This window comes from Protopterus annectens, chromosome 2.part2 (genome assembly GCF_019279795.1).
Source record: "Protopterus annectens isolate FY-2018-M chromosome 2.part2, PAN1.0, whole genome shotgun sequence".
Classification (NCBI taxonomy): Eukaryota; Metazoa; Chordata; order Ceratodontiformes; family Protopteridae; genus Protopterus; species Protopterus annectens.
The window spans coordinates 426,898,534-426,914,776 of NC_056730.1; positions in this window are offsets into that span (position 1 = coordinate 426,898,534).

Below are 16,243 nucleotides of genomic sequence, written 5' to 3' on the forward strand. Positions count from 1 at the left end.
GGGGGTCTCCCCCCCTTCTTCGGATTTGACTCTCAGGAGAGACCTTAGACATGTGCAGGGATTCTTGGAAGGTTCATGATCATGTGCTTTACAGCAAGGATTACCTTGCTGTAACAATCAGTTGCAAAAAGGAAATTCTGTTGGTTGGTTGAGCATATGCACCTAATAGCTCATCAGAAAATGTTGCATTTTCTAATGGATGCAGTTCTTCTTATGGTACCACCTACTGCCTCTTTAGTCCTACTGGAAGACTTCACCCCTCATGTGAGAAATGATGGGAGAAAAATGGAGGGCATGACTGAGACTAATAGCTTCCCTGTTCTGAACCAGAGAGATGGATTGCTGTTGGATTTCATTGTAAGTTATGTAATGCCCATAATCACTATCATGTCTAAACACAACACTGATGATACTTTTAACTGGTGCCACAGCACGCCGGTGATAAAGGTTGATCACTGCCACTGTAGTCATGTCATCAGACCTGAGACCATATATTCTGAATGCTCAAATCAAGACAGGTTGTAAGTGCCAGGGGTGTAATAGGTAGCACACTCACTTTGGTGCAGAAGGTTGTGGTTCTATTCCCACACCAGGTAGATCGATTGCAGACACTGCAGTGCAGAATAAGGAGAGTGCTGCACTTCTATGTGTGTGTTTTCCTCCAGATGAGATGTTAAACCAAGGTCCCATTTGCTTGAGTTGGTGGTAGCTCAGGTGGATGTAAAAAATCCGACACCACCTATCAAAAATAGTAGACATACTTCATTTTTACACGACATAAACACATTACTTACATATTTATAACAGTTACATATTTACAGACACACACACACATATATATATATATATATATATATATATATATATATATATATATATATATATAAGATCCGTACTATTTACTGAATGACCGTTTCACCGAAAGTGAAATAGCCGAGCAAACTTTCGCGAAAGTGCTTTTCACTGAAAAGCACTTTCATGAGAGTGTGCTAAAAAAAAAAGATGAAAACGTGGGGAAATGGCTGTTGCTGAGATTGTAGCACAGTGGGTATAAGGGAAGATTCCCTTTTTCCCCACTGTAGTGCAATCTCAGAGGGAGAATATGTGGGGGGGGGGCATATGGGGGGTGCAGGGGGGCTTGCCACCCTGCGTAAATGTGAGTACTGTGTTTTTTTTTTAATTTTATTTTTTAATTTTGTTTTGCACACTTTAGTGAAAGTGCTTTTTCGGTGAAAAGCACTTTCGCTAAAGTGTGTTCAGCCATTTATGTTTTGTGGAAATGTGATTTCGTGCAATAGTACTAAATCCAGATATATATATATATATATATATATATATATATATATATATATATTTCTACTTTTTTTTACTGTCGTTTTTCTTATTTTTCTTATTTATTTATATATTTTTCCACAGATGACTCCCCGTTCCTTCTTCCTCAGCCATAATCTAATTTTTCGCAATATATCTGCCAAAATCCATTTTTTATTAAATAAAATTTCATTCAGTCTTTCATTCCAAATAGCCTATATTGCATAAAATACATTTTTATCTACCCTTCTTGCATATTCTTTCTTGTTCTTCTAATATCCATACATAATCATATTCATATCTATTTTTTTAAACAAGAAGCATCTTTGTTAAATTAATATAATCTAATTTTTCACAACATATCCGCCAAAATCAACAGACAGGTGGGAAAATGCCAGTGTCTTATTTTTATTTTTTTACTGTGTGTTTTTATTTCAGTTATTATTGGCACATGATCTGAAATAGTTATTGGGCGCATATCAAGACCTTGAATTAAATGCACATGTTCCTATGAAATGTAAATGCTGTCTAGCCTAGATCAGTTTTTATATCTTGGGGAATAATATGCAAATTCACTTTGAGCTCCTATTACTGAATTCACATTTTCAATGCCAAATATTTTCATATATTTCTTCAAAAATCTACCCTCCTTTGTTATACTTTCCCTTCTGGGCCCCCCAGACACATCTTCACTGTTGCAAATCACATTACAGTCCTCACCTATAAGTAATATTCCTTGCTAAAAACTGATCATTCCTCCCATAATTTTCTTAAGCTCCATTATAGCAGTTTTAGGTGGAATATAAATACATGCCAATGTAATCCTCCTCCCTTGCCTGTAGATCCTTAGCACTACAAATCTGCCACTATTATCTTTTTTATCCTCTTCTATCACTACTGGAGCGCCTCTTGCAATTAATATAAGTACTCCTCTTTTCCTTTGCCCAGGTATTCAACTGAATAACCATCCTAAAAACGTTTCTTTATCAAATGCACATGTTCAGTTCTTTCTAAGTATGTCTCCTGTAACATAGCTATTTGCACTCTTCATTTTTTAATTTAGTTCACTACTCTTTCTTTTTTGTATTTATCTGTGAGATCATTGACATTTAAACACATTACAGAAAGCATCATTGCATTAAACAATTATTCTCACCTTTTATGTTTAACACCTGTTTTATTCAAAGTCTAGTTCCAGCTTTTATGTTACATGCATACACTGTCTGACAGGTTGAACTTTTATACAGTTGTTTCTTGTCATATCCATTTTAATCTATGTGACATCTTACACAACTTTTTGTTTTATTGAAAGCCCTAAACAAAAAACAAACACACCCTGAGTACCTCCTAAAACCTATTAGCTTAATATGAACACTCGAAACTATGTCATCTTCAAATATTGAAGTTTTACCCTCCTAATAGGAACAAAAGTCCCAAACAGACAGCCACACTCACAGACTTGAGTTAATATAAAAGAATGGTTAAACATGCTAAGACCTATGGTGTAGTCTGTGCTTCTATTAAGTGCTAATTGGTTTTGTCTTTTCTTTATAGCTCTCCCAACTGGGAAAACCCTTGAATGCTTTCAGAGAACATTATGTCCAAGCCAATTTCTCTTCTCAGTTTTTTTTTCTTCTGCCAATCACTCTCTACCAGCCTTCCACCAGTTTTTCTTTATCAGATTGTTTCCATGGAAACATGAAGACCAGCTGCAGAATTGCTACTGAGCATACATGTTTTTGCTAGAAAAAAGCCTCATAATATTTAATATTCTTTTCATTTTCTTGCTTACTCTTAAAATGTGTCACTAAATCAGTCTAAGGTCCTTAATCCAGTCATTTCCCATGCTAGAATGAGAACAAAACAGATTAATTCTTCTTATGTCATGCTGTTTTAGCCAGGCTTTTTTTCACTGCATTTCCTACATTTCTCAAAACTGAACACGAAGAAAGAAGGGAGAAAGAAAATAAATAAAACAGCAGCATCTGTTTACAATACCCATTACACTTAAAAACAACTGATACAATGTTACTTTATAGCATGCAAAGAAAGCCATACACCCCAAAAATAAGAAAACAATTCTTTACTTACAGATAACTTTCTCCCTCCTCTTCTGCTTCCTAAAGCATTAATGACATGAAGTAGAGCATATGCTTTAGAGTCCCTTACAAGTCCAACACATTCTGAAAAAGTCCAATATTTCCAGATTTTCTTGTTCTGTCATATTTCACACATATAATTACTGCATTGTAATCCCATCTCCCAAATCCTGTTACTACTTCATTTCCAACATACTCTCAATTCTTCTAGTCAACTCTCATGCCCTCATCCTTCACTCTATTTTCTGTTGAAACACTGGAAAAAGTTTCATAGGTACAGTCTCTCTGTGGTCTTTATTACCAGAAGAACAAGAAGCAGAATCTATTTCTGTTTAACATCTTGCTTTTTGCTGGACAAACATTTGTATTTCCTCCTTAGCATGTACTTCATCAAAAAATTATTTTGTCCCTTCAGGGAATAATACTTTGAAACAGTACAGCAGACTGAATTTCACACCTGTGTCTCGGCATTCCCTGAATAGTGGAATACATTTGCTTCTCTTCTGCCTGGTGTACAATGACTAATCATTCTCCACAAATACTCTGTTGTCTCCCACCTTTAGTACTTTACTTTGTCCTTCTGCCACAGTTTTGTCAAAATCATCTCCTTCTGCTAGTAGGGTTGCATTTTTACTATTAAAGGTTGCTTTTTCATAGCCAGGTTTAGAGCATATGCACAATATGCCCTTTCAACTAACAACTCCTGCTGCGGAATATCAGTTCAGTTGCTTATTTGTGCTTTCATAAAATTAATGCAGTCTGTTCCTTCCAGCTTCTCTTGTATACCTGAAAATCTCAGGTTTTCCCTACATGCTCTGTCATCTAATTCTATTATTTTCTGAAATATCTCTTCCTGAGCAGTTTCATATTCAGCCAGCCTTTTCTTAATTTCAACCTCTGATTTTTGCAACTTTATCACCTCATCTGAGTATTTGTTTAAAGTTTCTTCCATTTTCTCCAGCCTTTTGTTTTTTCTGTTGATATACTCCATCAGTGTTTCATTTATTTTAACCAGGTCTGTGTGCAGTTGTCTTATATCTTCCTGCAAGTTACTGGAATTCCTGTTTGAAGGCTGCACTGCTTTTTTGCTGAACAGCTAAAGAACTTAAACCAGTCAGTGTTTCTTCCTCACTTTTTGTAGCTGATTTTTTCCAGGTCCTCTGTATTTCTTTTTTCCTGGCATCCAAGTAGTACTCTTACTAGCCAGTTACTGATATTTCACCATCTGTAAGTACCATAGGTACCAGAATGTTTATAGGTTCCACACTATTGGCTGCATTAAAAATTGAAGCTAAATTACCATCTTTCTTATATGTAAAGTTGGGAATTGTCCCAACTATTTGAACCAACTCAGAATTGCCTTAAATAATTTTCCAATTGTGCTGTATGAGCCACTTAATGGGCAACATATCTATGGACATTGAGAAGGCAAATGAATGTTGAAATTAAACAATATAATTGGTCAGGTTTTTATTATACCCATACCTTAAAATGGGCTGAAACTTGCTGGATCTATAAGAAATTACCTCTTTATAAACCTTACTTAAAGTCTCAACTGCATAACCTCAATCTCAAAACATCAGTTTCTTGGAGGAAAAATTTCATCTGCACTAATAAGTTTACATAATCTGATAAACTGCCCTCGAACTAGATTTCATTTAATAAAGTTAGGATGTAAACTATTAAAGTGCACATAATTATTAACAAATGTGGGCTTCCGATAAGTACAGCTTTGAAAAGAAGCCTGCTCAATATCTAATTGGATCATTAAATCCAACAAATCATCTAACAAACATGAGAACCTAGTGTAAATTTAAAAAAATTGGTACTGAGGTTAATCTCGTCAAACAATTCAAAAATTCATCCCAGGTACCATTCCATAAAAAAAAAATGAAATCATCAATGCAATGTTTGTAAAAACTAACTAATTTAAAAGATGGATGTTTGATGAGAAAGTGCACTTCCCACCATGCCATAATTAAATTGTTGAAAACAGGGGCCATTCTGGCACCCATAGCTATGCCTCTAACTTGTTGGAAACTATTATTTGAAAATGAAAAAAACTGGTGAGAACTACTTCTAATAGTAAACAGATGGTATTAATCCTAGAATTATCGAAGTACATTTACTAAGAAACATCCGAATATAATCAATGCCTGTCTCCCAATAAATGGCTGTACATAACAAAATGACATCAATAGTTATTAACATGGTTTCTGTACCATGGAATTGATAATTCCTTAGAAAATAAGCATACCCAAGAATCTTGTAAATAAAAAGTGGAGTTTTGAACAATAGGATTCAAGAGGCTATCCAAGTAAATGGCTACATATTCAGTCTTACTGCCAGGAGACAAAATGATAGATCTAAACGGAGGATTGGAAGTATCTCTATGGATTTTGGGACTACCAAAAATACGCCTATCTTAGGATAATCATTACTCAAAAACTGAAAGTATTTGTATCAATAAAACCCTGATTCAAAGGATTCAAAAGTATCAAATCAAGTTTTGAAAATTGTGACAACATATAATATTTAATAACCAATTTATAACATGTTGTGTTTGATAGTATCGCTTTCATGGCTTCAACATATTTATCAGTCTCCATAATTACAGCTGTTACCTTTATCAGCTCTCATGATTCGTAGCTGTTTGACAATTCTAAAATTATTGAGAACTTCCATATCTTTTTTTATTATAAAGCAACTTTTTAAAGTCATTGACACATGCCTCTTGAAAGACACCCAATGCATTATGTAAGGATAGATTAAAAGTGCTTCTGTTACATAACAAATGAGATTTACCATAATTAAAATGATCAACATCATTTAAGATATACTTTAAATTAAGTTTCCTTATGAACAGTCTAAAATCCACCTCAAGATGAACTACATTCACTTGCTTCACTGGAATGAACAAGAAACCTTTATTAAATAAGTCAATAAGAGACTCAGATAACGGAATCTTACTCAGATTGAATACTGGACAAGCTAATTTTCTTGTTTTGTTTTGCTCCCTGTGCCCCATTGGGGAAAAGGGTCTCTGATTCAGCTGCATAGGATTTTGCTCAAAAATCAAAGCATTAATGCTAGAATTAGGGCCCGATGTAACATGAGACATAGTAGGATTGTCAACTGTATTATGTTTCACTGAGGAATGAGCTTCACTTAAAGGGGGAAACTCAGAAGTGAAGTCCATGGAATGAAACCCAGAACCATCATAATTAGGTTAAAGGTTATATTGTGTGTTCATATTAGCATAAGTGTGAGAAGAAAATTAAATTTTAGAAGGTAAGGGGTATGCAGATTTATTAGAATAACTAGCTGCATCCCTTGCTAACTTTTTCTTCTTCTGAGCGACAATGGTTGCAACATGCCTGTTGACTTTGTCAAAAATACCGGGGTAAAAGGAAGACTAACAATGAAATAAGTGGCTTTGCTTAATCCAAACATCTAAACAACTCACTTGGGAAAGCAAAATCTCAATAATAGCTGCATTGTAGTTCATTAAATGTCTTAAAAGGGTCAAACTCATGACATTGAATAAATCAACTAAAGTTTCATAAAGCTCGTTTATTATGTATCCAGTCATTGTCAGTCAAACATTACATAACTCATTTAAATACTGCCTTCTTGTAAACATCATTCTTCTTTGCATGTATTGTTCCCACAATTCCCATTTTTCTTATGTAATTTGCTTCTACCCTTTTCTAAAGATCCCAATTCCAGTTGTTTTATCTCTGTATTCACTACTGCTAGTAATGTTGGTTTAGACTTTGTTTTTCATTTTCTTGTAATTACCTTTTTGGCAGACACCATAATTCGACTCAGCAAGGCCTTAGTATGTCTAGGCAACTCCAATTCCATATCAAACCTCAAAAAAAATATTTCCTTAGTTACACCAATTTGCTCACCCAGTGCTATACTAATTATTCATTTTTTAACAGCAACTTCTGTTCTAGGGTCTACTGAAAATTCTGCCAGTCCTGGTCTTTCACTTAGGATCCACCTATTTCTTTTGCTTTGCCTATAGTCTGATATCAATCCTTGATAGGGAAGGCCATCTCTATCCTTCAGTCCAAATAAATTATTGGCCTCTTCCCATTCTATTACTTTTCCCTCTCTAATTATTTCCTGCCAATATCTTGGTTCTTTTACCAGTTTTCACCAATAAATTCCAGCCCCCTCTTGCCTATTGTCTATATCCCTAATTGCAGTCATCCCTATTGGCAGAATTTCCTTTCTCCATTCCCATGTTGGCTTAGTTCTTAGAATAGTTTCTGCTACTTTATAAATATAGTGTTCTGCATGGTTATTGTTATTTTCCTTAAGGATATGCATCCAAAATCCCAGTCTCTCCTTGTTTCTTGAGCTTCCCCCCTGTTTCATCATCATCCCTTTCCACTTTGAATTATAGGTTTCTGCTTGTGCTATGTATAGGAGCCTTAACTGTGTAGCTCTGAAATACTCCTTCAAATCAGGTAATCCCAAACTGCTTTGTTCTACAGAATCAGCATATCCCACTTGCCTCTTACCATCTTCCCCTCCCACACAAAACCTTCAGATCTTTATTAATTGCTATCCACAACTTCTCCTGTGATTGATAAAAATATGCCTAACCTGTGTATAAAACTAAAGGAACTAACATATTTTAACTACTTGTATCTTGCTATAGATATTCATATAACAGAGCTTCCAATTTCTTAGTTTTTGTATTATCTTTTGTTTAGTCTCTTCTCACATATCCTTAGCTGCCATGCCAGAATCCTTTTTAATCCATACTCTACTTCATTTCATCATCCCCATAAATATGGATATTGCTAAACCTGTGTGGATTCATAATTTACAGCTATTGTCTTTGTTTTATCTTCATTAATTTTGTGTCCTGAAAAGATACAAAACTGCCTAAACATGTTCCACAACACTGAAATGTCCTTTTTTGGTTTATCAGGTATAAAATAATATCATCTGCAAATACAGCTAGATTTTCTTGACTACCATACCAGTTATATCCCTAAATTTCTGAATCTTTTATTTTCTTTGCCAGTGGTTCTAAATATAGTGCAAACAACAAAGGGGAAAGTGGACACCACTGCCTGGTTCCTCTGCTCAAACAGAAATTATAAGAGAGGAACCCACTCACTTTAATTTTTGCCTTCAATCCCTCATATATCCTCCTAATCAATAATCTTATTCATATCTATATTACGTCATTAATATTCTCAAAACATTTTTCTTCACACAGCTTTTTCCAGAGTTTTACCACTCTTTTACATTTCAGTAAAACATGCTCTGTTGTCTCTTCCTCTCCTCAAAATAAACAGTTTTTCAACTTTCTTTTAATATGGCATATTCCCTTTTACTATTAACTTATTACCAGTCTCCACGGGAAATCATGACACTTTACTATCTTGGTACACCACTTTTTTCATGACTTTAATGGATTTAATCACTTCTGGTAAATTTTCCCATGGATTTATATAATAACATTGTTTCATCACATTATTATACCACATCCTTCTATCTTTCTCTATATCATCATTTTTTATCCTACATGCTAGTATTTTTTGATCATTTTAAGGTCTTCCCTTAAATATTCTTTTTCTCTTTTTCTTAAACTCATCATCTACCAGAACATTTTGTACTTATATTTAAACAGTCTCACTTTTAATTTCTCATTCTCTTCCTTTACCCACTTTAGTACTCTATACAAATTTAAAGAAGCAGAACAAACAATTGGATTTAGTAACCTCAATCCTCCTTCATCTTCACTCAAATACAGCACACCTCTTTTCACTGAGTTTAATTTTGAACCCCATATAAAAAACACCACTTGTACAATTTCCTTTTCATATGTTTGTGGGATCATATAAACATTTGACATACATGCTGTTTTCCTATTAATACAGACTTCACCAGATAACCCTTTTTCCTGAATATTAATATATATGTCCTCCACAGAAGATGTGTTTCTTTTATTTCTCTTATCAAACCTTCCCACTGCATCTTAACTACATCATTTTCTCAAATGCTATCCCTAGCAAAGACACCTCAAAACACCCCCTCTAAATTTTAATACATCTTACTCATCATTATTCAAGGCCATTCCCATTTCCTTTAGGCATCCATTCAGACAAACCAACACTTCTATCATCCATATTTTGTTTTAGCAACTACAACTATATTGTCTATACATGTCCAAACTACTAGAATCACCACCTCCTTTTGCATCACATATCTAGCATCTTTCATTTTATAAGCCATTTCACTAACTGTTGCATTCATTACCAGTGCAAACAATATTCCACTCATTAGACATCCTTGTCTTACACCATATTCCATGCATATTTCTTTACTGAGATACCCATTGACTAACACTCTCATTCTATTATTTTGATATGCTGATACACACACATTCTTCTAATTCTGTTGCCTATTCCATACTTCTCCATAACATCCGACAAAGCATCATGCCCTACTGTATCAAATGCCTTGCTAATATCACCTTCCATAAGTTTCACATCCTTCCTTTTACTTATAATATCATTCACAATTTAAGTACACAACCAAAAACAATTATTGACATCCCTTCCCTTTTATATGGTATATTTATACCATATATACTTTTTCCATAATATCCTTCACCCTTCCTACCATTCTCCTATGTATTATTCTCATAAAAAAATGTTATAATGTGTGTTATTTAGTGTGATGGGTCTCCATTTTTTTATTTTATTCTTCTCATTTTTTTCCATATAAATTTTAATACCCAACTAAATAACTCTTCGTAAACAAGCCCTTTCTTCGATCATTCATTCGGTACATTTACAAAATACTGTCTTTACCAGTCTACTAATTTCTTGTACATTGCATACCCTATACCATCTGGGCCTTATACTGAATCAACATTTACTTTCCTAAGTATGTCACCCAATTTACTAATAGCAATTTCTTTTTTCAAATTTTTCCTTTTTTTCCTGAACTTACTTTGGATTTTTTTTTTACATTCCATTCTCTCTTATTTTCCTTCTTTAACTATTATACATATTTTCCATGTGCTATACTACAATACTCATAATTTGCTTGTGTTATTTTTATTTCTCCTTTAACATTTTTAATTTCCCTCAGTGTACTAATATCTTCCTTTACTATTTTACGCAAATATGCAGATACCTCCTCCCTTCTCCTCGTAAATCATATTTCTGCCTAAACAGTAATGTCTTATTTTTTCTTGATTTCTTTTATATATTTCTTTTTCTATGTCATAATACTCTCTTGAATAATTATCTAATAAATTTTATACATTTCCCATACTTCACTTTCTCTTCCTTTCCTTCATCATCCTGCCCTTGAAAAAATGCACTTTTTATAATTTTTTTAAATTCAATCCACCATTCAGATAATTTTTTAGAAGTCCTTCATAGTTATACAGTCCTTCCATAACTGCAGTACTTACTGTCCATGTTCATCCCAATCCATCCTTCATTCTTTTTATTCCCTTTCCCATTTTAATATCCTCGCTTTCTTCCATTCATATTGCTAAATGGTCTGAAAAACCTATCACAACTGTATCATCATCTGCTACCCCCAAAGCTTCTGAGAACATAAAACAATTTAAATCCAAGTGCCCCCTTCTATAAGTCCATTTACTTTTGTTCCACACAATTAATTTACCACATTTTAACACTTCCTGTATTTTCTTTTATAAATTTCATTTTCTTTTTGTCACCTTAAATCAAAATTAATGTCCGCTGCGATTATAATTTTCATGTTAACCACCACAGTCTATTATCTGATGAAAAAGATCCACTCTTTCCTTGCTAGTTTATATATGTGAAATATAGTAGCACAGCAACTCAGGAACAGTTAGGATGGTAGAAAGCAGAGTAACTGCTCGTACGACAGGACAGTAAATTCCAAATATATTTAATAAAAGATAATAATAAAATTCAACAGCAATTTACAAGTTAAGCGCTTTCGACTGTTACCCAGTCTTCTTCAGAACAATGTCAATGAAGTTAATTGTTACATTTATATGCTGGTAGCAGTATGTTAATTAATTAATTAGTGAATAAAAGTCCGCCAAAATTTTTTAAAGCCACAAGTACAACCTCAACAATGTAACCTATATCAATGTTAGCACAGCAAATGTATGTATAGCTGTAAGTGATAAAATACAGAACATCATGCAACATTTGTCTTCTAAAGAAGCACTTATTATGATCACACTACAATACTGGTTACTAAACTATGTTTACATGTAAAAATTGTTGTAAAAAATTAAAATAATTTAAACAAGTAATAAAATCCATAAACAATATTGTATGTATTTCGCTCTTTGTGAATGAATGTATGCAATAATCAATATCTATAATCAGTACAAACATTAAAAACAAAGTATAATATTCATTCGAATTCAAAGGTAAGTGGTATCAAAAAATTATTCCAAAACTAAAAAAGGTTTGATGCTAATAAAATCATTGAGACCCGGGAATTTCGTAGCATCTGTTAAAATCTGCCACTTACTCTCACTTAAACACAATCTCATTTTCCAGTCCCCACCAAAGGGTACTGTCTCTACCTGATCTATAATGGAGAATAAAAATTTATGATCATTACCCTTCTCCAAGATGTGTCTGTATAATGCGTTTTTGGAATCCTGTTTACCTATTTTGTAAATATGTTCGTAGATACGTCTGTTTAACTGTCTCTCTGTTTTTCCTATGTAATGTGCGTTGCATATGGTGCATGTTGCCAGGTAGACTACCTGTTTGGATCTACAATTACCCTTCCTGCTGGTAATGGTGGTGTGGCATACGTCATTCAGTTTAATGGTTTTGTTCAAATTGATGTATTGGCATTGTTTACAATTGCCACATCTCACTGTACCTTTGCTGTTCTCATGAAATGACTTGTTAGTGGCCCCTCTTTCTAAGAGCTTTTTCATATTGGGTGCTGTCCTATAAACAAGTCTGGGTTTTGTCCCCAAGCTCCCTTCCATACCCATGGTCGTAAGGGTTTGCCAGTGCCTTTCTAAGATATCCTTGATAATGTAGGAATTTGGTGTGTACATAAGTATGCATACTCTACCTAAAGAATCAATATGTCCCCCCTTCCTCAAATCTGGAGTGTATTGACCTAATAGTGGTTTGTAGATGTTACCCCATCCATCTTGTACATATCTGATTGTCTCATTAACCAAACTTTCAGGGTAGGCTCTGCTCAAGAACATTCCCTTGATGATGTTTAATTCCTTCTCCAAAATGAGTTGGTTGGATGACATTCTTGCTGCACGGATGGTTTGTCCTTTGACCACATTTTTGAATACGTAAGGGGGATGGTTACTGCTATAGTGTACATAGTCATTAGAGAATGTGGGTTTTCTGTATACACTTGAAGTAAATCCTTCTGTATCGTGACTTACCAACACATCCAAAAATGAAATTTCCTTGCAACTGTATTGGTGGGTAAATTTTAAAAACTCCACAGTGTCATTTAGGTATAACATGAATTCTAATAATCTGTCTTCAGATGACTTCCATAAAATAAAGATGTCATCCAGATATCTCACGTACAATTCGATGTCTTGAAAGAATGCACTCTTGAACACATGTTCATGTTCCCACTCCGCCATGACCAGGTTCGCAAATATGGGGGCACAAGATGCCCCCATAGCTACACCCTTGGTCTGCCTAAAGTATTCTTCTTGGAAGGAAATGAAGTTGTAGTCCAAAACAAGTGACATCATGTCACAAATGAGACTGACTTTTTCCCATGAGAACTCAGAGTAACGGGTGAGGCTTCTTTCAAAGTACTCCAGCCCTTCGATCTTGGGGATACTGGAAAAAAGATCAGTGACATCTACTGTTAGAAAAATCATATCAGAATTCCAATGATCTTTAGTGAGTGTACCTAAAATTTCCAGGAATCTTTGATGATGTGGGGGATGTTGTTGTATACATTCTTACACCATCCATCAATCAATTTCCCAATGTTGTATGTTTTGGACCTGGATCCAGACACAATGGGTCTGAAGGGGGGCTGTGTAATTGATTTGTGTAACTTGGGAATTCCAAACATCTTGGCTAATACTGGGTTGTCGACTTTCATGTAGGAATATGTGTCGTTGGATATCCTATTGTCTATGAGGTATTCCTCAATGATGAGATCGATCCGCTTATGACCAATATTAACCTGGTTTAATGAGATACTCTCATAGTTACCTGAGTGATGTAAGATGTTTTGAATCTCATGGTTGTACAGATCAGTCGGGAAAATCACAACTCCCCCTCCCTTATCGGGTTTCATGACCCTGATGTCTCTGTTCTTCATAATATCCAGTAGCGTTTTTCTTTCCATACATGTGAGATTGTCACGTGGTTGATCCCTTTGATTGCACGTTCTATTGTGTGTCCAATAGATGTCATTGCACACTGACTGTTCAAAGTGTTGAACATGTGGGTTGGAGGGTGGTATGAAAGAACTTTTTTTGTTCAGGTCAGTGCCTGCTATACCTTTGACCATTGTTGTTTCATCCTTATTTTTGTCAAATGTTAATGCCAAATTCAACTTTCTGCAATATTTTTTGACCTCTTTGATGGTATTCAGTATTCCCCATCTTCTCATGGGAATGAATTTCATTCATTTTCCCAATAATTTGGCACAGGAGTCATCTATCTCAATGTTGGCAAAATTGTATACTTTAAAACCTTCACTTGTAGTAATCTTAGGTTTAGTGGTACTCCCCAATTCTCCAGTCAAATTTACGTTCAAATCAGTCAAATCCATCCCTGAACGAGTATCCATTTCTGTCTTTGTGGGGGACAGCTCCATCATTAAGACTGAATTTTCAATTGTGAAAGTGTCTTCCTGTCTTATGTTCTGTGCCACTGCTTTTGAACTTTCCAAGCTGGAAAGTATCTTCCCCCCTGAAAATTTTCTCCCTTATAGGTGTTTTTTGATTCCTTCATTCTGGGATGATGTAGGTTCTGTACCTCTGTCACTCTATTACTAGGCCAAATGTATGCCCTATTGTTATTGTATGCCTCAATGTCACGCTGCATTTTTCTATTTTTTCTCTCAACTATATTGTGCACATTTTTGTCGGCGTAATCAAATTGCTTCATATACAAATCTTTATAACAATCATAGTCTTTATGATGAATGATAAAATGGTTCATATGCTCTATCTCTTCTGATATTGAACATATTTTTTCATCTTGGAATTTAATGAGTAATTTCATAAACTCGAACCCAAATCTGTCAAATAACCCATTAAAGTCCTTCATAACCCCATTTGTGTAACTTATTCCTAAAGGCAATTTGAAGAACCTGAGGCCTTTTGGTACAATATTCAACATTAAACATTTAGACAAGTAGCAACCATCAACTTTAGTATTTTTAAAATGTGTTAGTTTTCTACCATAATCAAGTATGTATTCCTTCAATGAAGTGTAACTACTTTCATTGATACACGTTTTCCCTTTCAATTGATTATTGTCATTTGCAAAATAATCTCTATTGTCCTCTAAGAACTGTTCAAATACTGTATCACCATTATATACATTGTCCTTAGGGTGATTAGTATTGTTCAACACCAAACCATTTTTCTCACTATGTTTCATTCTGGTGGGACTCGTCAATTTGTGCTCAAAAACAGGAAAAACAGAGAGACAGTTAAACAGACGTATCTACGAACATATTTACAAAATAGGTAAACAGGATTCCAAAAACGCATTATACAGACACATCTTGGAGAAGGGTAATGATCATAAATTTTTATTCTCCATTATAGATCAGGTAGAGACAGTACCCTTTGGTGGGGACTGGAAAATGAGATTGTGTTTAAGTGAGAGTAAGTGGCAGATTTTAACAGATGCTACGAGATTCCCGGGTCTCAATGATTTTATTAGCATGAAACCTTTTTAGTTTTGGAATAATTTTTGATACCACTTACCTTTGAATTGAATGAATATTATACTTTGTATTTAATGTTTGTACTGATTATAGATATTGATTATTGCATACATTCATTCACAAAGAGTGAAATACATACAATATTGTTTATGGATTTTATTACTTGTTTAAATTATTTTAATTTTTTACAACAATTTTTACATGTAAACATAGTTTAGTAACCAGTATTGTAGTGTGATCATAATAAGTGCTTCTTTAGAAGACAAATGTTGCATGATGTTCTGTATTTTATTACTTACAGCTATACATACATTTGCTGTGCTAACATTGATATAGGTTACATTGTTGAGGTTGTACTTGTGGCTTTAAAAATTTTGGCGGACTTTTATTCACTAATTAATTAATTAACATACTGCTACCAGCATATAAATGTAACAATTAACTTCATTGACATTGTTCTGAAGAAGACTGGGTAACAGTCGAAAGCGCTTAACTTGTAAATTGCTGTTGAATTTTATTATTATCTTTTATTAAATACATTTGGAATTTACTGTCCTGTCGTACGAGCAGTTACTCTGCTTTCTACCATCCTAACTGTTCCTGAGTTGCTGTGCTACTATATTTCGAATTTTGGTTATTCAAGGATGGCTGAAACTGTGGAGATCCCTGCTTCATTGTCGAAGGATAGCATCATTGATTTAAGAGCCGATCTCACGGCTTTGCAAGGAGAAGTTCATAAATTACTATCTTTAATTAGTGACTTGGTTGCAAACAACAAAATAGCTGCTAACAAGGAGGAAACCAATTCTTGTACTTCTACAGACATTGTCAGAGCACATTTAGTTTCCGTACACTCAGACGAGGAAACGGAAGTTAACTCTACCTATAAGGGAACATATGCGCAGGCGCGCATTCTC